Here is a 22,846-nt window from a genome sequence, read left to right on the forward strand (position 1 = left end):
TTCTTCATCAAATCAATAAAGGTTTGGTGGAAGCCAAACGTCTGGCACACTCCAAATAAAAAGGGCCATGACACCCGATCAAAGGCCTTTTCAGCGTCTAGCGTCAATGTTAGCATTTGTTGTTTTGTTTTTATTGTATAGTCAATTACATTAAGAGTACGTCGAACATTGTCACTTAAAAGACGGTCTTTGACAAATCCTGTTTGGTCTAAATTAATAATTTTAGGTAGTATGTCTGAAAATCTATTTGCTATAATTGATGTGAAAAGCTTTTGATCTACATTTAGGAGGGACACGGGTCTATAAGATGAACAGTGTTTTAAATCTTTTCCTTCTTTAGGTATTATGTGGAATATTTGCTGTAACCATATAGAGGAGGCAGGATTTGGAAGTTCAGGGTTGGTTATTTTGGTCGAGTCACAGGTGTTTTTAATGCACAGAGAGGCCGATCATCGGTCATACAGGTGCACTATTCTTGTCAAAATAACAGATGGTGGTGATAAGGAGAAAGAAAGAGAATGATTAGATATAAGGCTTCAGCTAAACATGTAAATTTAATATGCATGCAAACATTTTTGGAGCGGTGTGGAGTGGAGCGGGATGCAGTCTTGCTGGAGCGCTGAGTGGCTATGGGTGGGGCGGCGTGTTGCGACTTTGAGCGAGGAGAGAGGGGGGGCGGCAACCTATGTGAGCGAGGAGCGGGAATTCTCGCCGCTCCACTCCGCTCACATGCTCTGATACCACCATCCCCGGCCACGGTGGATGAAGTTGGTGACCATACCTTCAGGGAGCAGTTAATCAGAGTAAGCAGGAGATAGGTGTTATACATTGAATGTACAGTCTACTGTAAAAACAGCCCTCTAGTTGCTTTCTATTAACTTTCTATTATTTATGAAACACTTCCTTTCATAGTGTACAACTATCAACAACTATTGGGAAGGTATCTCTATAAGCCAATTTTGGATTCTAGACTCCTGCACATTTTAATTATCCTTGTCCTTTTATGTGCCACTCACCCACTCACTCTCTCTTTCTTTCTTTTTCTTTCTTTTTGTCTTTCATTGTCTTTCTGCCTGTCTATTTTTCTTTCTATCTTTCTTTCTGTCTTTTTAGATACAGGAAGCAACAACAGTCCGAGAGGCGAACAGTGCAATTGCAGAGGCAGCAGCAGCATTAAAGGTGCCTTGAGACATGTGTCCAGCCTTCACGAGAAGAACTCCCTTATCCAGTCAGCTGCAGACTTCTTCGTCAGTGGAAGATTGGCGACTGTCCTGGACCAGTAACTGATCGCCTCACCTGTCTTATCTGTTTGAAAATTAAAACTGTCATGAGCCCAGGACAATTCACACATTATGTCACATGTTTTTATAGGTTTGCTGAGGGGTTAAAAACCCTTGGTTTACTGGAGGAGCTGAGGAAGAATCCGGCAGTGTTCTACAGCATGTTTGTCAGTGAGGAGATTCCACTACAGGCGAAGGACCTATGGCTTTATTTGACGTGGACTTCTCTGTGCAGGGCAGCAACAGGAGAGACAGAGAAAACACAACAATATGCTTTTGGCGTGACTGGTTAATTGATATTGAAGGTATACAATTTATTGTACAAGTTATAATAACATGGACTTCATAAGTACAATTATTAGTGGTCATTTTGTTGTCCTGGTCGACAGGAAAATAAATACTGATAATGCCATAGTTGAAGTGACATTGTGCAGTCTGGTTATGTGTAGGTGGGTAGCTCCCTTAAATTGTTGTAATGTAACCCTGTTAAAAATAGATAATAAATAAATATAGTTTAAATATGTTCATTTCAGGTAAAACTGTGATTAAAAGTGTTAAAAAGAACATTTCATTAAGGTTAAAATAGTTTGCTTGAGAGTAGAGTTTAATGAATTTAATGAAATGAAAGTTTTAAAAGGATACGAATGTGCACTTTTAAAATATTTCATTTTATTTTGAAAAGTCTCAGGGGTACAGAGGAAGTACTGATTGAGACAAGCGTTATTCTGTTAATTGGTTAAGGTGTGGCGAAAACAGGAAGAGAAAGGTGTGGGTGTGATTTGTTGTTGTGAGCGAAAACTTGACTCGTAAGTGCGCGCAGCTGAAAGAAGCGGAAGTGGCGGTGAAAATGTTACAGTAAAAAAAAAAAAACTGAAGAGTGCGGACGCTGTTGAGGAATATACATGGAGATAAACGGACAGTGAGTCTCAGAGAGACGGTTATTCAACGCAGCACCGTGTTTGAGTCCACTGGAGGAGTACTTTGACAAAGAGTGTTCAACGAGGAGCGCAGCTAACGGCTAATGTAGCTCACATTAGTCTATCTGACAGACTTCATCCACGTGCAGCTAAACCAGCTACTCAACTTGGTGAAACTGTTAGCCTGCCGTGTGCCGGACCTGCATGAGAAGACGTGTGGTGAGTTTCTACCAGGGGAGCGGGAGAAGTGGTCTGCATCCCATGCTTCAGCAACCCGCTGCACCACAGACGGGATAAGGAGGACGCCACTACTGCAGTGAGGTGGTAACTGTGTTTTTTTTTAGCGCTGTAGCGCAAAGCCGCCATCATTGTTTCTGGCTCCCACGCACACAAGTATTGCTCCAGGCCTGCATCACTAACACACTGGGTACCCATTTTATTTTCAGTTAGTTAAAACTGCCAGCTTTAGGTGTAGCGTGTCATTATTTGGTGTTTTGATATTGAGTGCACTTTGGAAAAAAAAAAAAAGGTATTTGAGTACTGAGAAACTGATGATTTAAGTTAACTGATTGAAAGGTGCAGAGAAGTCCTTTGAACTTAAATATTATTGTTTCCTTATTTTTTATTTTCCATTATTGAAGGAACATATTTGTGTGTTAATATTTACACCAGTAAATCTTTAAAACTTACCTTTTCGAGTCATTTGTATCGACTGAGAAACAGTGATGTTGATGTTTATGCAGACATTTTAGAGAGTACTTTTATTTGAATTTGCAAGTGCCTTAGAGAGAGAGTAAAAACTTAAAGGGTACTTACAGGTAAGACAAATAGTTTAATTCTTGTTTCATTTATATACAGTTCGGAGAAAACACTTGAAACAGTTTAAAAACACTCAGTGGGTAAATAACAGTGTCTCCCATCACAGAATAAGTACATATTAGTTCACTTCATCGTGTGTTAAGCCTGGTTTATGCTTCTGCGTCGCGGCAACGCCGTCACTGAGCATTCATAGTTCTGCGTCGAGGGAACGCGTTGCTCCGCAATTCACCGCCAAGCCGCTAGGGGGGTGTGGCTGCCCCTCCACGAATTGTTGGTCATTTGGCAGTCTTTATACTGCCGCGAAGAGGAGTTGTAGAGGTGGTCGTACTTGCATACCTCTTCGATAATTCTTTCTTTGGCTTGGTCCAGTTTTTCTTGTAGCTCTCACCACAGAAACTTTGAAAATGGCGGTGTTGTTGTGCTGCGGCCATAGGGCTGCGACTGAACCGGAAGTTACGTTCTGAGCGGACCAATCACAGTCCTCGACGTTCACGTCACGACGCGTCCATGCGACGCGTAGTCAGGATTTTTTGGAGGTGCACGTCAGGCTACGGCGTAGGGTCCGCGTAGGGGTCTGCGTCGACAGCGTAGGTACGGCGTCGACGTGATGCAGAAGCATAAACCAGGCTTTACAGTATACTTATCGTTCAGTATTAGTTAATCTTAAAGAAAGAGATTTCTGGAACATAAAGAACTTGCGGAGCGTACCTCATTAAAACAGACCGGACGTCTAGAGGGCGCTACAGTAATATTTTACCAAAAACATACAAATCCTCACTGTCAGTGTGAAACTTCCAAATTGCCAATCCAAAGTAACACATACAAAAGAGAATACATTCAGTCAACATAATCAATAAAAAAAATGTATTGTTCTTTTACAGCTATGCAGGTAAAATTTTAAAACTTGCAAAAATGTCCTCTGTCATATGTGAAATTGTAAAAGGTGGATGTATAGTGGCTCTTTTTTTTCTCAGTAAGTTCATGGAGAAATCAAACTGGTAAAGGTGTCTGACATTGCACCTTCTACATTTTCACAATATTTTATTTGAAAGATGAACAATATATTTATTTTAACCCTCATGGACTTTTTATCCAGTTCCATCAAGGTGTGAAAGGCATCACAGACTTAAGCTGTTTTGGTAGAATGAAACAAGCACTACAAACTACTGAAATGTGTTTTTTTATATTAAAATACTTATGGAGTAATTTGCTGATTTTTACTCTTCACATTTATATTGTAGACTTTGTTCATAACTGTAGGGAAGTCATATTAGACAACATAATATGTTTAAGGGGCCTGAATTACTGCTTCTCACCACTTTCTTGTGTCACAGAAGGAGAATGCAGTCCAGTCACCCTTGAGAAGGTATTGGAGTTTACATCTGGAGCCTCAACAGTGCCTCCACTGGGATTTCCGCACCGTCCACAAATTCAGTTCCTTCGTGAGGGCAACAGAATCTTCCCAGAAGCAAATACTTGTGTTCTTGTACTCCGCCTGCCTCTGCGCTCTTCCTATGAAGCCTTCAAACAATACATGATGGAGGGAGTTTGTGCAAGCTCCAACCTTTGGACTTGCATGATGTCACTATATGTGTGTAAAACTTACTAATGGAAGTCTTCACTTGAGCTATATTTGTGCTTAAAAGTTGTTTGATAGAATGTTGTGTTGAAGCATGTCACTTTCAGAATGTCATGCTTGTCTTTTTTTTTAGATACAGTAATTCTGTTCACTTTATATGAGTAAGAGTTTACTTCAGTTTGGAGGTTATTCAGTATTGAGTTTCTCGGTTAACAAAAATGTATTGTCTGGTTTTTTTGCGCCTATTTATTTTTATTATTTTTTGTAATGATTTCTTATTTATTTGAATTCTTGTAAGTGTTGCAAACAAAAAGTCAGGCTGGTTGTAGTCTTGTCAGAGCTGGAAGCTGCAGTCTGACCAGAGGAGGGATGTATAGAGGTCTGAGGTGAAGGAGGACGACCAGAGGAGAGTTTATGTTCATTATCTCCCATTCAGTCATACTGACTTCTGTCCCTCCAGTGTCTGTCAGAATCCTCTGGTTGTCAACCTCAACAGTGTCACCATAGTAACCTGTCTCATCATGACTCGTTCTCTCCTTGTTAACTGTTTTTTCATACATTACCAGTTTATTCATCTTTTTTTATTCATCTTTTCAATCCCATTCAAAATAGTTAGATCCTTCTCCACTTTTCCAAGTATTCATACTGACTTAATTTCTTTTTCGTGCATTTTCAAATCTTGTCTATTGATTCATATTCGATTTAAACCTTAAGATGTTTCACATTTGTCATACATTAAGAGTTGTATTCAACTTTCAAATCTCACTCATACTAATTAGACGCTCTCCCACTTGTTCTATGAACACACCATGGGAGTAGAAAGGAACAACAAAAATATTGTCAGCCAATAATACTACAAAAAAAAAAAAAAGACAATAAAACAACACAGCACCAATAGTGCTGTTAGCTACTGCCAATGTCTGTGGACAGCTGCAGCCGCACTGCCCATACCACCTTATTTTAACAGAAAGTATTACTTAAACCAATGCAACCAATAAACTTTTGTCTCTGGGCTTGGAATTGGACTATACCTGAGTTTGCAAAATACTGACAATTGCAGTACAGTGAGCCTGATATTTTATCTTTAGATCAGAAATGTGTTGGATTGAATAGCCTCTGTGCACAAGCCATGTGACGTACTTCCGTTTTTCGCCTGAAGTCGGCAAACCAGTTTCCGGTTTGCGGCTAGCTTCATCAGCATCACAATGAACTTTACAAGATGCCTGCAAAATCTGCCGAAGATATCGATCAACGATGTTCATCGTATCGTGGATGCCCACTCCCCTGCTCCGAAGAGCAAACGGGAAAAAGGGTTTCATCTCTACATCTCTAGTTACGGTCTAGTTACTGGTCTGGTTAATGGGCTTTCAGTTGTTGTGCTAGTGGCATAGCTTTTCCTCGCTTTGGTGACCCAAACCATTTTGGTTGTAGCTTCACTGATCAGGTTCCAAAAGGCCATCAGATGCTCATATGAGGGGAATCTAAAATATAGATTCAGTGTTATAGCTGGAATTAGTTATCATACAAGCTCAACATTAGAACGAGGACGACATAGATGAAATAGGAATACACTAAAACAGACAATAGATGCAATCTATTAAAGTAACCTCAAATATTGATCTTACAAATCATCTTACCTAGTGTAATATCTGATGTCCTCTGGTGATGAAGCAAACCGCTGGAGCCCAAATGAGCTCTGCAGATGTTGTGTTTCGAGTTGTTGTCTTAGCGACTCAATTGGCCCCGTAGTCGTGGTCCACCAGCATTGGGACCATGAGTTCAGCAGCATCAGGTTCAACAATCAACTCAGTCTCCCCCGGGCCTGTTTCTGGGCTTGATGTCAGTCGAGGGCGGCGATCCCAAACACCGGCTCTTGTCTTGGTTGCTGTGTACCTGTTCCATTCAAACAGTGTTGGCACTGCGTTTGCTGCTAAAACCAGTCTACCTTTGGGGTATTTTCTGCAGCCACTGTGCACAAAGTTCGGTGTCCTTCGGGAAGCAGTGGAAGCTAAGCTCGCTGTTATAGCGACTTGAGCCGGCACAAAGTGGCACACAACAGTGCTCATTAGAGCAATATGCCTATTATTAAGCCTCCTTCCTTCACCTGCATCACCCCCCCTTTCTCAATGGTAGAGTAATTAAGTTGGTATGAGTTAAACTTTTTAGAAAAGAAGCTCACTGGTTTTTCAATACCAAACTCATCACTCTGCAACAGCACCGCCCCTGCCCCCACGTGACTGGCATCAACTTGGAGAGCGAAGGGACGATCAAACCTAGGAGCAGAGAGAACAGGTGCATTACACAACAAAGATTTAACTTTTTCAACTGCCTGCTGGCAAGCAGGAGTCCACACGAAAGTCGCGTTTGCCTTAAGCAAATCCGTTAAGGGTGTGACTACATCAGAGAAGTTTCTGCAAAAGCTCCTGTAATAACCAACAAGACCTAGGAAACGCATGAGCTCTTTCTTGGTTGTAGGAACAGGAAAACACGCCACTGCCTTCACTTTCTCCTCAATGGGACGGACAGTACCCTGCCCCACCACCCGACCGAGATACGTCACCGTTGCTTTGGCGAACTCACACTTTGCGAGATTAACGGTCAGACGCGCTTCAGCCAGACGGGCAAACAACGCACGTATGCGCTCAACATGGGAAACCCACGTGTCAGAAAAGACAACCACATCGTCTAAATAGACGGTACACCCCTCCAAGTCCCCCAGAACTTTTGTCATAAGTCTCTGAAATGTGGCAGGGCCATTACGCAACCCGAAAGGCATGACGTTGTAAGAATACAAACCAGTCGGAGTAATAAACGCAGATAACTCACGCGCACGCTTGGACAAAGGGACCTGCCAATAACCTTTTAGGAGGTCGAACTTGCTGACATATTTGGCGTGGCCCACTTGGTCGACGCAATCCTCCATACGAGGAAGCGGGAAAGAATCTGGTTTTGTTACAGCATTTAGCTTTCGAAAGTCGGTACAAAATCTGGGAGTGTTATCAGACTTAGGCACTAAAAGACAAGGGGAAGCCCAACTGGAGGAGGAAGGTTCGGCGATGTCATTGTCAAGCATGTATTTTATTTCAGCATCCAGATATTTACGTTTTTCAGGGTTCACCCGGTAAAATCTCTGCCTAATTGGCTGGGCATCTCCAACATCAATATCGTGCTCAATTAAATTTGTCTGCGTGGGAGTGTCACTGAACAAACAAGGAAAAGATTTTATGACATTACATAAATCTGCCTGTTTGGAATGGTGGGATCAACACAAGGTAAACTATCCTCTACCTCAGTAGACACTGGCTGTGGAGAATAAACTGTGGACACTCTCCCCACCGAACAAGCAGAGTGCGGAGATCCTGAGGCACTCTCACCGTCGGTGTCATCTGAAACACGAGCATAATAAAGTTTTAACAAGTTGACATGACACAGCTGCTTTTTCTTTCTACGCTCTGGAGTAGAAATCATATAGTTGTGGTCAGAGACTACTTTTGTCACTTCATATGGACCAGAATACTTAGCCTGAAAGGGAGAAGTCACAATAGGTAACAACGCTAAGACTTGATCCCCCACACTAAATATGTGGCGCTCAGCATGCCGGTCGTACAGTTTTTTCATTTTAGTCTGAGCAAGTGTCAGGTTTTTCTTTGCCAACTCTCCGGCAGCAAACAGTCTATGGCAGAAACCATTCACATAATCAATAAGATTTGTAGGTGGTTCGGCATCCTTCCACTGATCACTCAGAACATTCAAAGGACCACACACAGTGTGACCAAACACCAAATCATTTGGGCTGAAACCCATGCTCTCCTGTGTCACATCTCTGGCTGCCAGCATTAACCAGGGTAACCCCTCCTCCCAATCCCTGTCCATCTGCACACAATAGGAGCGCAGCAATGATTTTAAGGACTGGTGGAAACGCTCCAAAGCACCCTGACTTTGGGCATGGTACGCAGAGGCTTTGTTATGCTTGATGTGAAGCTGTTTCAACACCTGAGAGAAGACTTTGGAGGTAAAACAATTTGGATAATGGGGTCTCCAACGAAGTCATCTCCGTGAGGCACCCACTTTCTCACTACAAGCTCATTCAGCAAAAAATAACAATGAGAATTATTTTTTTCCTCATCCTCAGGTAACACCATGTCAAACAAACCATTCAGAGAAGGATCCGCCCACTGCTCCAATTTCAGCTCTTCCTGCGAAACTGAGAGAGGTCCGTCAGACAAAGAAAAATACAACGAATCTGACACCTCACCTTTAATTTTTACAGATTCAGAGACCGAATCAGGAGTGTCACGTGTCATTGAACGCATTACCGCACATGCAGTAAAAACTTCAGGAAAACTGGTCTGACACTCATCGGGCTGTGTTCTCACCAGCGGAACAGATGAGACTACTGGGGGCAGTGGAGGTGGAGCGTCAGCCTACGTACAGTGTTACCGGTAATATTTCTCTCTAACGTGCGTTCACTGCCCAACAAACTTGAGGAATTGAAACTGCTGTTGGGTAAAAACAGGGACTTGTCTTCATCTGCGGTTTTGTGCTTCATCGAGACGTGGCTCTGTGGATTAATACCGGACTCTGCGCTGCAGCTGGCTGGCTTCCAACTCCACCGCGCGGACAGAGACACGGAACTTTCCAGCAAAACTAAAGGTGGAGGAATCTGTTTCTACATCAACAGTGGTTGGTGCAACGACGTGACAGTGATCCAGCAGCACTGTTCTCCTGACCTGGAATATTTCACCATTAACTGTAAGCCTTTTTATTCACCCCTTGAGTTCGCTTCATTCATTCTGGTCGGCGTTTACATCCCGCCGCAAGCCAACGTGCAGGACGCACAGCGTATGCTCGCGGACCAGATACTGCGTGTGGAGCGGATCAACCCGGACTCCTTAGTTATTGTCCTTGGCGACTTGAACAAAGGTAACCTCACCCACGAACTCCCTAAATACAGACAGTTTATCAAATGCCCGACCAGAGAGGAGAACATTCTGGATCACTGTTACACCACCGTCAGGGATGCTTATCACGCCGTCCCCCGTGCTGCACTGGGCCACTCTGACCACGTCATGGTGCACCTGATTCCTGCGTACAGGCAGAAACTAAAGCTCTGCAAACCTGTAGTGAGGACATCAAGGAAGTGGACCAGTGAGGCTGTGGAGGATCTCCAGGCGTGTTTGGACTCTACTGACTGGGATGTGTTCAGGACTGCTACCAACAGTCTGGATGAGTACACGGAGACTGTGACGTCCTACATCAGCTTCTGTGAGGACTGCTGTGTTCCATCACGCACCAGGGTGAGTTACAACAACGACAAACCCTGGTTCACAGCCCAACTCAGGCAGCTAAGGTTGGCAAAGGAAGAGGCCTTCAGGAGTGGGGACAAAGACAGATACAAAGAGTCGAAGTACAAGTTTAGCAAGGCGGTGAAAGAGGCTAAACGGCTGTACTCTGAGAAGCCCCAACACCAATTCTCAGCTAACGACTCTGCGTCTGTCTGGAAAGGGCTCAGGCAGATCACTAACTTCAAGCCTAAAGCCCCCCACTCCATCAACGATCGACGCCTAGCCAACGACCTGAACCAGTTTTACTGCCGCTTTGAAAGGCAAAGGGACAGTCCAGCAACCATCCCCCACGACACCTCTGAACAGCTCCTGCTCCAGTCACCTCCACCAATGCCCACCTTAAAGCCCCCCCCCCCTTCCCACCCACCTCAGTGACGACTCTTTCCATCCATGAAAGAGACGTCAACAGACTCTTCAAGAGACAGAACCCCCGGAAAGCAACTGGACCGGATTCTGTCTCCCCATCTGCCTTGAAGCACTGCCCTGATCAGCTGTCTCCAGTATTCACAAACATTTTTAACACCTCATTGGAGACATGTCACGTGCCAGCCTGCTTCAAGTCTTCAACCATCATCCCTGTTCCCAAGAAGCCAAGGACCACAGGACTTAATGACTTCAGACCCGTCGCCCTGACCTCTGTGGTCATGAAGTCCTTTGAGCGCCTTGTGCTCTCACACCTCAGAGACATCACTGACCCTCTCCTGGACCCCCTGCAGTTTTCCTACAGAGCCAACAGGTCTGTAGACGATGCAGTCAACTTGGCCCTCCACTTCATCCTCCAGCACCTGGACTCCGCAGGAACCTACGCTAGGATCCTGTTTGTGGATTTCAGCTCTGCCTTCAACACCATCGTCCCATCTCTGCTTCAGGAGAAGCTCTCCCAGCTGAGCGTGCCTGACTCCACCTGCAGGTGGATCACAGACTTCCTGTCTGACAGGAAACGGTGCGTGAAGCTGGGGAAACACATCTCCAACACTAAGACCATCAGCACCGGATCCCCCCAGGGCTGTGTTCTTTCTCCTCTGCTCTTCTCCCTGTACACGTACAGCTGCAACCTCCAGTCACCAGTCTGTCAAGCTCCTGAAGTTTGCGGAAGATACCACCCTCATCGGACTCATCTCTGATGGCGACGAGTCCGCCTACAGGTGGGAGGTTGACCATCTGGTGACCTGGTGCAATCAGAACAACCTGGAGCTCAATGCTCTAAAGACAATGGAGATGGTTGTGGACTACAGGAAGAACTCAGCCTCACCCGCCCCCATCACCCTCTGCGACTCCACTATTGACACTGTGGAGTCTTTCCGCTTCCTGGGAACTATCATCTCCCAGGACCTCAAGTGGGAGCCGAACATCAGCTCCCTCATCAGGAAAGCACAGCAGAGGATGTACTTCCTACGGCAGCTGAAGAAATTCAGCCTGCCAAAGACAATGATGGTGCACTTCTACACAGTCATCATTGAGTCCATCCTCACCTCCTCCATCACTGTCTGGTACGCTGCTGCCACCGCCAAGGACAAGGGCAGACTGCAGCGTGTCATTCGGTCTGCAGAGAAGGTGATTGGCTGCAATCTACCATCTCTTCAGGACCTGTACGCCTCCAGGACCCTGAGGCGTGCAGAAAAGATTGTGGCTGATCCCTCTCACCCCGGACACAAACTCTTTGAGCCACTCCCCTCTGGCAGGAGGCTGCGGTCCATCAGGACCAAAACCTCACGCCACAAGAACAGTTTTTTCCCGTCTGCTGTCAGCCTTACCAACAAGGCCCGGAACCCCCCCGACACTCTTCACATTCCACCTCGGACTCATTCTGTCACACTGACTGATATAAATATAACTCTATGCGTTACATTAACGCTCAACTGGGACTTCTTTCTGAAAAACAGAACTGTGTTTCTAACAATAACAGACTTGTATATATATATTTAAATTGTTATTTTTTATGCTCTTATTTTAGTAGATGTGTCATATTTTAGTAGATGTGTCATGCACCAATTTCACCAGAAAAAATTCCTTGTATGTGTAAAAGCATTCTTGGCAATAAAACTTTTTCTGATTCTGATTCTGATTCTGATACCACCCATGTCTGCTACAGTTTCTCCTCCTGTCTAATGATTCTTCTCAGCAGTCTGGGCCCTTGAGATAACGACTGTGTCCGCTGTCTATGCATCTTTGTTGGACATGGGAAAGAGGGAGGATGGGAGGTTTGGGTGTGAAAAATATCCGACTCTGCAGTCTCTGCAGTGGAGGAGGTCCTGTTTCCTCCTGAGGTGGTGCGCTCATGCACTGACAGCATCCCTCACCTTCTTGTCACTGTCTTCATGCCAGGCTATGACTATCTTTGGGCACTTATGATCAGCCTCCTCTGAGTCTTTACACTTCATTAGAAACATTAGGTCTCCACATGAGTCAGTTGCTCCAATGATCTTCTCTGGCTCAAGTCCTCTCTCAAAGCCACGTGCAACTAGAACGTCATCCTCCTTTTTCCTTTTTCAAGATTCAAGATTCAAGATTGCTTTTATTGTGAAATCAATGAAATTTGCATTGCAACCCCCGTGTGAAAAAGAAAAGATAATAAAATAAGATAAAGTAAAATAAAATGAACTCACATCTAGATAAAATAAAGATAAATAAAGATAAAGATAATATAAAAATTTTTTGGGCGTGGGCGTTTGTGTGTGTGCATATGATGCACAGTGTATTAGACAGATAGCGGACAGTCACTGCAGGGACTAACTATCTTTCTTATGGTGCTAGACAGGTGTACTATGCACAGAGCTATTAAAGACTGTGCTCTGGCTGGCAAATGGATGGTTTATTTGACAGCCACAAATGTACAATGCATCATAGGTAAAGCAACTGCAGGGATTAACTCTAAACCTCCTGCACATTGCATGCAGAAAGGTGCAATGCTTCAAGCACGGAGCTTGGTTGAGCTGTGCATCATATGAGGAACAGAGAGCACACGCTAATCTTGGAGGGATGCTTGTTGAACTCCTGTTTCTGGTCAGCAAGCTGGATGTTTTTAATCTGCAGTGCTTCGGCTGTAATTCTCCTGCACATTGCACCTTTCTTATGGTGCCAGAAAGGTGCAATGCATCATCAAGTGAAACACAAAGATTTGTTTAAGGTCAACAGCACCCTCGAGTAATAATGTAGCAGAAAGTCACTGCAGTGACTAACTCTACCCCACCTACACATTCCATCTTTGTTATGGTGCCAGAAAGGTGCAATGCTTCATGGGTGTTGCCTGTGCATCATATGCACAGTTGTCAAATACAATGGGCATCATATGCACTGTTCAGACCCTTTGTTGACCTGTGATCTGATGGATGAAAACATGTTCTCTTTTGTTGTTTTGTTAGACTTCTTCAAACAGTTGTCACAGATGAAGCCTGATGGCCAAATGATGTCATAGTACAGTACGCAGACCTGATGCATCCACAGTTTTTACATCATATCATCTTTTGATATTTGACAGTCACTTTCTGCCATGCAGAAAAGACACCAGAAAGGTGAAACAAATTAAGTGCACTTGCAGGTGCCACGCAGGTGCAATGCATCATGGGTAGAGCTTATGTACAGTTACCTGTGTGTACTTTCTCCTGAGACCACAGATACAGTTACTAGTCACTCCAGTGACATTCTCCTGAGGATTTTTCTGCCAGTGACTTTTCTTCTGAGATTTTTGCTACAGCTTTACAGGCCGATGAAAGGAGAAGGATTATTTGCTGCTGGCTTTTCTTCTTCAACTTACATTTGTCCTGCCGCTGTTTGTTGCTTCTTTGTTTGTTGTTTCTTTCTTTCTTCTTTTTTCAGATTAAGAGAAACATGTCCAGGAAGCCCAACAGGCACTATCTCCTTTGCCCGTTGTGCTTGAAGACCAAGGACTTCCTGTCAGTGCGTCTGCGCCGAGTCTGCATGAAAGACAGCACGCCAGAAGCCATTGGTGCAGCGGTGGAGAAGGCCAAGAAGGATGTCCATGATCTTCTGGTGCTGCTTCGCCAAATTTTGGATGATGCTGATCCACTCAGCAGGTTTGTGGAAGAACTTTTCACTCTTTTTTTTTTTTTTTTTTTTTCCAAACATCACTTCTTGTTTACTCTCTGAAATGCATGAAATTTTTCAATTGTATTGCATATAATTGTCTAAATTATGTTTTTGGTTTTTTTTTTAATTCAAAGGCTGACTGAGGAGCTGCAGCGTCGTCACATGGTGGTGACCGGCATCCCTCCACCACTCCCCAATGCCAATGTTATAGCGAGACCATCAACCACACAGACAGCTTGAGTAAATTATCTGTTAATCTCATGCAGGGCTCTCATGTTAACATGTTTAGGCATTTCCAGGAATGCGTTTAATTAATTGTAACTTGGAAATGACTTTATTTTCAAGAAATTGCAAACATTGACAACCTCACTCAGTCTGGGAATCATCAGCACCGGTGATGCACTTCTCAGCTTGAGTAAATAAGCTGTTAGTCTCAGGCAGGGCTCTCAGCCTTCTAGTCTTCAGTGTTTCAGGCTTGCAAGATCTGATTAACTGGAGTAATTCCCCATTTTAAAGCTTAGCTTTCCATCTTAGCACACAGTTTTATAACAAAACGCTTTTCCCACATTGCAGTGTCTCGACTGTGCAGTGGACGACCAAAAACAGGAAGCTCATGGCACAGAGGGGACTTTATCAGAGGCACTCTCTGGACTATCCCTTGCTGAAGGACTTTGGCCTGTACCTGGAGAGGGAGCTTTGCAATGAAAATTTTAAACAGGAGGTGAGTACTACCATAAAACATTCTGTATTCATCCAAAAAAAAAAATAAAAAAAAAAAAAATATATATATATATAAAGTAAAAGAAGATGATTTTGCAAAATAGTCATGATTAGAAGACAATGTAACATGTTTTAACATGTTTTTTAGCATGTTTTTTTTTTTTTTTTTTTTTTTGCTTTTGGAGTATTTATTGCATGTCTTTTACTTTAAATTTGTTGAATATGCTGGAATGAATAAAGTATCTATCTATCTATCTTCGCTCTTCAGGTTGAAAACGTTGCCCGGTACCTGTACTACTTTGACTCACAGCAGCCATCCCTGCAGTTTGTCAGGAACAGGGAGAAGATCCGGCAGGACCTCTGTGAGCTCTCCAGGGCAAAACCCACAAAACAGACACAGATAAATTACCTGAAGAGCTTGAAAAGGTTGGTAGCATTTGTTGTGGGTTTTTTTAACACTTGTGTAGACAATAAACGTAATTGAGCTTAAATATGTGCAAATACTTAAAATACTTGCACGTCCTCTGACAGATTCTTGATGTACCACACTATCAACACCAACCTGAGGCGAGAGGATCAGACACTCCATGGGGACTGCAAGGACTTTATTGATTACATTGGCTCACTGCAGAAGTCCTTCTCCAAGCAAGTGAGCAAAGAGATCACCCAAAAGAGGTAAGTTTAATTGTTTGCACGCAGCTAGCTGGATTACAGTTCACATAAGTGAGCAATGTGGCAAGTAATGTCATGATCTGTTAATACATTTTATCCCTTTTCCTCATAGACACGGCCGGTTGACTGAAAAAGAGCAGCTGACACCGCGTGACTGCTTGGCTGTGCTGAGGGCTGCCAAGAAGGACTTCTTGGCAGTTATAGGGAAGGTCTTCGAGGACAAGGACGTGACCCTGGAGTTGACCGAGTGCAGCTTTGTGGTTTACTATCTCCAGGCAGTGGTGATTTTGAGACACCTCCAGCGCCCGGGCGTGGTGGAGCACATGACTGTGAGTATTATTGTGCCCTTTTTGTCTTGTCTTTTTTGTCTTGACATTTTTTGCCAGTACCCTTACTAATCGACATGATATCCTTGTTTTGTGCAGGTACAGGAGTGGGTTGTGAGAAAGAAAGACACACTGGGCAATGCAGTTATTGGAGTGAAGGAGCACAAGACTGCAGCACAGCAAGTGGCCATGTTTGCCCTGTCCCAGGAAGAGGAGTTTGTAAGTTCAAATTCAATGTTCAAAGCACGTCCAGGAATGTGTTTAATCAATTGTAACTACATTAGAAATGACTTTTTTGCATCGCGTCCTTGTCCTCGAAGACCTTCCCTATAACTTTTTTTCGCACCGTCACAATCTCACTTATCAGCAGCGGTGTGCCCTTCTCAGATTGAGTAAATTATTTGTTAATCTCAGACAGGGCTCTCAGCTAATGCAAAATGGCCTTGATGTATATAAACACAGAATTACTGCAAGAGATAAAATAATTGTTTTGTGTTTGTTTAGAGAAAAAAAATGTTGCTTTGAGAAGGATTTTTTTTTGGAACTTATTTTACTCTTTTGAAGTGTGACAACTGCGCAATCCTTATTTGTTATGGTGCAGTGCAGTAGCAATGCACCATGGGTAGGGCTGTCAAATAGGCTATACACCATAGTGTAGGTGTAACCCTAACCCCATTACTTTATTTTACAAGTCACCACACAGCCTTCCTTATTTGGGGAGAATCACCTTACATGCTGAGACACTCAGCTTTAGTTAGTCACCTGTGAATCATGCATTTGTTCATATTTGTTCAATCATATTTTTCCTCTGCCAACAGTGGTTTGACATGTTCTACACAAGGGTGCGGCCACAACTCCTAAACTCCAAGAAGCGCAAGAGCGATGACGCAGAGGTCAAGGAAAGATTTTTCATCTCCTCCACGGGGAGGCCCATCTACAACGCCTCCAATGACCTGAACAGACTGCACCGCAAGTAAGCAAACCACCATGATTCATTTCACCTCCGATATGTACCTGGTACTCCGGTGAGAAATCCTTATAAAAATTTTGAATGTTTAATGTTTAAACTCTCATTATAGATACAAGATTGAATCAGTGACCAGCCAGGTGGCACGGCGAGTGTTTGAGACGGCCACCAAGACTCTGACCGACGCCGACAAGTCTCTAGTGGCCGACTACCTGACACACTCCACCGCGACGGCTGAGAAACATTAAGAATGAAGGAGACAGAAAACATTGTGAGGGCCAGTCATGTGCTAGGTGCGCTAGCTGATGACTCAAGGTAAGCATGTTTCATATTTGTCAACACAATTAATACAGTCAACAATTTGTAAGCATCAAATCTTATACCCTTCTTATAATAACCTTGATTCTTTTTTTTTGTAGTGCTGACTCTGCAGAAGAGGGTACCAGTAGTGGTGCTCGTCGTGTCCGTAGCGCTGCTCGCACCGTTGGAAATGTGCAGATGGATGTCCAAGCGGCGTACGACAGACTGCTGGAACATCACCCGGTGACTCTGGATGGGGATGTGCCAAGCAAGACTGAGCGGGAACGAGCATCCCCTGACTGTCAGCGGGCCCTGTACGAGCGTTGGCTGAAGGCGCAGATGAAACTGCGCAAGCAGCATGTTCTTGGTGAGTTTCTTTTTTCAATATTTAATAGCATTTTTTTTCCCCAAGTAACAATGCTACGTACATGTTCATGTGCTACGTACATGTTGTCAATTTTAGTCTTCTTGACGAACATCATCCTATCTTCTTGACAGCATACTTCTGCTGTCGTCTGCCGACGGAAAACCGAGTCAGCGCCTGGATTGCAAAGCAGGGATGGACGAGCAACATCCCCAATGCTGCCAATATCATCAGAGAGTGGAAGCCCTCCGGAGCTGAGGACGCGACCATGGACTCCACATCCAGAAGCTGATGAGATCGCAGAAGTGGAGAGGGCTTCTAGTCAACGCCGTTGAAGGGAAGGGCAAGGGTGTCATCACGACCTGGAGATTCCAGACTGGTGAGGTGGTCTGTGACTACCACGGGCGGGTCACCACAGCCAAAGAGGGCAAGAAAATCCACAAGAACACCAGTGAGGAGGAGACTGGATACATGTTCTTTTACAGAGACAAAAGAGGGCAGCCCATGTGCATCGACGCACATTCAGCCGTTTGTGAATGCCACCCTGGACAGCAGACTGTTGGCCGGTTGATCAATCACTCAAGAAAAGCAGCCAACCTAAGGTCAAGGTTGTTCACTATGGTGACAGATGGGGAGGAAACAGATATCATTCTTTTCCTCGCAACCAGGAACATTGACGTGAATGAGGAACTCTTATTTGACTGTGGAGCAAGTCAGAAGTCTTTTCGTGGGGAGGGCTCAGGCCTGGCTTGGCCCCCTTAAATTTTGGACTGCCACCTTCAGACTTCAGACCCTTTGCCACCTTCAGACTTTTTGAGTTATGTCAAAATTACTCCCTCCATGTTTCTCTGTAACTCATACTGGACTTCACTGCTATCGCAGTTGACAAGTCCTTTAAGGGAAAGTTTTCAGCAACTCCATCCAGTTTCCACGAGGGCAATCTTCAATACGAGGTGTTGTGAATCATTGTGAGGAAACAACATTGTAAACGATTCATTGTTTACACTAGTCGTTTACAATTATTCAAAAAAAAAGAAATAGGAAAACGTTTTGTACCATGGGCAGAGGAGGAGGTTGAAATTTTGTTTTTACCTTGAAATAGATTTTCAGGATTTACATTGAAGCAAAACCAAAAAAGGAGAATGGGGTGTGTGTGTGTGTGTGTGTGTGTGTGTGTGTGTGTTGTTCTTCTATGCTGGTGGGGACTTTGACCTGACTGTACACCTACCCATGGGGACTCATGTCACCGTGGGGACAAAAAATGAGGTCCTCACGGGCAGAACCCGCTCATTGACTTTAAAACAGTATTGAAACATGCCCCTTGCTTTTTTCCTTTTTTTAAAAAAAAAAAATTGTCCCCACCAGCACGCTTCACCTGACAAAAAACTGTGCGTCCGTATATTTAGGCGCCCCTAGAGGACACACACATAATTGCAGTCCCCACGAGGTGAACTTTTCAGGAGTGTGCGTCGCTGTTTGCTGTTGCTGAAAGGTAGTACTACAGCATTATATATATTAAACTTTCTTAGACTTTTTGTCTGCTTTATATTATATGTATGTATGTATGTATGTATAATCCAGTAATTTTCATTAATATTAACCATGTTTTATATTGCTTTTAAGTTTACAGATATAAAGTATTGGCTCCCATTACATCTGTGTCTTTTCATTCATCCCAACCTCTCAAAGTTACCTCCAATTCATATTTGTTAACGTTTATGCAAACTCTCTTATGTGAACTTTTCCCTCTTTCTTGGTTGTTTTATTCATTCCCATTGAACACTTTGTAAATACTGTTTAAAAAAGGTGTTCAAAGATTGATTATTACCATTCATCATCTCTTATGTCAGTGGCGCAACATGAATTACTACAGATATCAATACGGTATTGAGGTGTTGCACTGTTTTAATTTAACTAACACATTACAACTAGACAGTGTTCCCTGTTCACTTTGGGGGTGCTTGCAGACAATGATGATGATGACGACAATGAGTTACAGTATAGATGCAAATATAGCTGCACCCCTTGTGGCTCATACTTTGGTGGTTTGTTTTACAAGTTAATCATTGATTGCAACATTATTATAACAGCTAATTATATGTACAGTACAGTACAGTATACCCTCTACGATAAACTAGACTACACCCCTGGGTCTAACTCCACATTTCAGTACTACACAGTTTAGTCTTTTCTCATGTTTTCAGCAGCTACTTTGTGAACAACAAATATGTGTTGAAATCAGCAAGAGGAGAGCTAGTTTGCTGTTAGGTGTTAGCAGCTTATGGACAGTAGAGTCCTGCCATGTGTTTGGCTCAAGGAGTTAACAGCTAACAGAGGTAACAGAGCTAATAGAGCTAATAAATCTAACAGCTAATGGAGCTAAACACACAGCAGGACTGAGAGTTTCTGTTCAGAGGAACATGAAGCGTTAAAGAGTGACCTGCAGTTTAATGTGACAAACATCCCCCCACCCATATTGCTCAGGCTGGAAGGAGCATGGGATGATGGAACTGTATTCAGACACCCAAGGATAGGCCTGTATCACCCAGGAGATCCTTCATATAATCCAAACCACAAACCTGCACCTTCTCCCACCTGTATATATGTATATATATATAATCATTGTAGATATTGCATTACTTTTCATTGCACTATAGACCATACTATATGTACAGTACAGTACAGTACAGTATACCCTCTACAATAAAGAGGACTACACCACTGGGTCTAACTCCACATTTCAGTACTACACAGTTCAGTCTGTTCACATGTTTTCAGCAGCTACTTTGTGAACAACAAATCTGTGTTGAAATCAGCAGGAGAGCTAGTTTGCTGTTAGCTGTCAGCAGCTGATGGACAGTAGAGTCCTGCCATGTGTTTGGCTAAAGGAGTTAACAGTAACAGAGCTAATAGAGCTAATAAAGCTAACAGCTAATGGAGCAAACAGAGCCAATAGAGCTTACAGCTAACAGAGCTAATAGAGCTAACAGAGCTAATAAATCTAATAGCTAATGGAGCTAAACACACAGCAGGACTGAGAGTTTCTGTTCGGAGGAACATGACGCGTTAAAGAGTGAACTGCAGACGAATGTGACAACGCAGCAAGTTCACAGTAAATAAATATACTTCATATCATCCAAACCATCAACCTGCACCTTCTCACATCTGTTTATATGTATATGAATGTAGCCCTGCGTTCTTTAAAATGAAATAATATACAACAAATAATAATATAAGATAAATATATAAAACAAATAAAATGCAGTCATTTTGAAATAGCATATGCTTTAGACTCTGTAAACCACTTATTACTCTCTTAAACACAGATAAACTTCCACAATACCACTCTTAAATTGGATAAACACAATACTGAGATGATATTTGTAGCAGAACTGGTCTGTAACTGACCCTCTTCTCCCCTCTTTGCATTCCTCAGGAGAAGTGTAGTGATAAAACAATCAGACTTTTAAGAGTTATTGACCATCTGGAAGGTTCACAGGAAGGTGTGAACTCAGGCAGAGACAAGATGTCTGGTTGTAGAACAACTTTTCACATTCTTTCAGGGCAACAAGAGTCACTGATAACACCTTCACTTCAAATTTACATCTGCTCAGGACGTTCTAATGGAGGTGCTAACTCTTTCTTGATAGCCCATTAAGGGAGTTAAGGACAATAAAACTGCCTGGATGGACGAATGCCATGTCTCAAAGGAATCTACAAACCAGATAATGCTGATGGGTTGTAAATTAGACATTCCTGAAGCAAACTGTTCTGTATGTCTGTGTGCCTTTTTCTTAACCTACTAAAGTAACCAAATCTCTATGTTTGATTTAATTGTAAATGTCATTACATTGCTAAGCTCGTGATCTGTACAATAACAATGTTTTCCTGGTGTTTCTAATTTACAGGATGATGAAACTGTGATTCTACCATGGAACCATACCGCCATCTAGAGGTTCATAGCGGTTAGGTTGGATGTGCTTAGCGGGAGACATTTTTTAATAAGTAACCATAATAGCGATAATCATTTCGGCAAATATAGTCTGCTCTTCTTTATTCCTTCATCATATTAAAGTAGTTATACCCTTAGTCATCATGTTTATTAGGATTAGTATTAGAAAATGTTACCATGTTTATTGTTGAATGTTGTCATTATTCATAAGAATTGTCTAACGCATGTAGTGAACACGCATGTTGTTGAAGTGCCATTGAAAATTGACCATTTAAAATATATTCGTTGACCATAGTGAGAAGCAGATGAGCCCTCGTATGAATCATTAATTAATTCTTGCTCTGTGAAATGAAATCACGTTGCGCGTCTGCGAACCATCCCACATGCGTGGCGACCTATTGATTAGACACGCCCTGGAGCGAGGATAAAGTCAGTAACGCACAGCGGACTGCAGTTCAGTTGTGTTCAGTTTTAGTTCAGTTTTGTGTTTAGTTTTTAGTTACGTTTTGTTCTGTTATGTGTAGTAGAGTTCTTGAGTTTTCCCTGTAAGTTCGTGCCTTGATCTTTCTTCTGTGTCCTCCGCGGAGTTTCTTTAAGTCTTTAGTTTTCAAGTATTTTTCCGCTCCGTCGTTTTCTCAGTCTTTTTGTTGCTGCTCACAACTACACAGAGTAGCTTGATTTAATTCTGCAGAAAACGCACTTTTCTAATCTTCTTCTTGAAACTTTAAGTTTTGCTCGCCACGCCAAGCCGCATAATTCCTATTTCTGTTGTTAAAGTCTAGTCACGTAATAATAATTTTGAAGACATTTTCGACCGGCCATCGAAGAGTTTCTCAATCTTATTATTAGTAGTCAAAAGTCTTGCCAACTAACTGACGGCACCGAAGACCTGCAGCCTGCTGCTGACCCGCTGGTCCGGGTTAAATAACCATCAGAAGCCGCTCCTCATCTTTGACCGACACCGAAGACCCTCAGCTCCCGAGACATCCCTGTCCAACATCGGCTCTCAACAGCGGTTCGCTTGATTCGTCTGGCAGACCGCTGTGCAGATCAGAGTGACAGACGGCGACACGGAGCCTCTTCGTGTCAGTTCGGAGCAGACATCTACAGGAGCGTCACTGACAAAGTAGGCATACTCAAGCGGTTTTGAATAAGAGTTGGTCCGTGAGGTTGAGATATTGTTAATTTGTCTAAATTCTCTAAATCGTTCATTCCACAAATTAAGTTCATAGTTGCGTCCCCATTTCCCTTTAAAAACCTACTTCTCACTATCGCCAAACTCATTTTACCATTCTCTTGCCATAAGTTCCTCTGTGCAGTGTTTGTTAATCTACCTCATCCATATAATCTATCGCATTATCCATGATTCATATTCATTTCATTATTGTGTTTAATAAATAATCTTTTGCATACAAGTCGTTGTCAGACGGTGTCCTTTTGAGCTGGATATAAGCAATCCCTGTACTGAGAGTTTACGCCTTAGATTATCAGACTGATCTACTGTTGGTTCATTCGTTTTCACTACATCAGCATTACAAGACATGATATACAAAATCCT

The 22,846-nt window shown here is 43.1% G+C and overlaps 1 protein-coding gene and 1 long non-coding RNA gene across 2 annotated transcripts in view; both read left to right on the top strand.

The window, feature by feature from the left end:
* The first annotated feature begins 13,930 nt into the window (after positions 1–13,930).
* On the top strand, positions 13,931–15,094 carry LOC143315714 (uncharacterized). Its single transcript, XR_013076167.1, has 4 exons — positions 13,931–13,974; positions 14,122–14,227; positions 14,561–14,708; positions 14,976–15,094. It is a non-coding gene; the product is annotated as an uncharacterized LOC143315714 (long non-coding RNA).
* Positions 15,095–15,643: 549 nt separating this feature from the next.
* Positions 15,644–22,846, top strand: part of LOC143315640 (uncharacterized) — a 105,442-nt gene continuing 98,239 nt past the window's right edge. The window contains 2 exon segments of the mRNA XM_076722967.1: positions 15,644–15,708; positions 15,805–15,924. The gene's annotated coding sequence lies outside the window, so the exon portion shown is untranslated.

The sequence above is a fragment of the Chaetodon auriga genome, chromosome 23 (genome assembly GCF_051107435.1).
Source record: "Chaetodon auriga isolate fChaAug3 chromosome 23, fChaAug3.hap1, whole genome shotgun sequence".
Lineage (NCBI taxonomy): Eukaryota > Metazoa > Chordata > Actinopteri > Chaetodontiformes > Chaetodontidae > Chaetodon > Chaetodon auriga.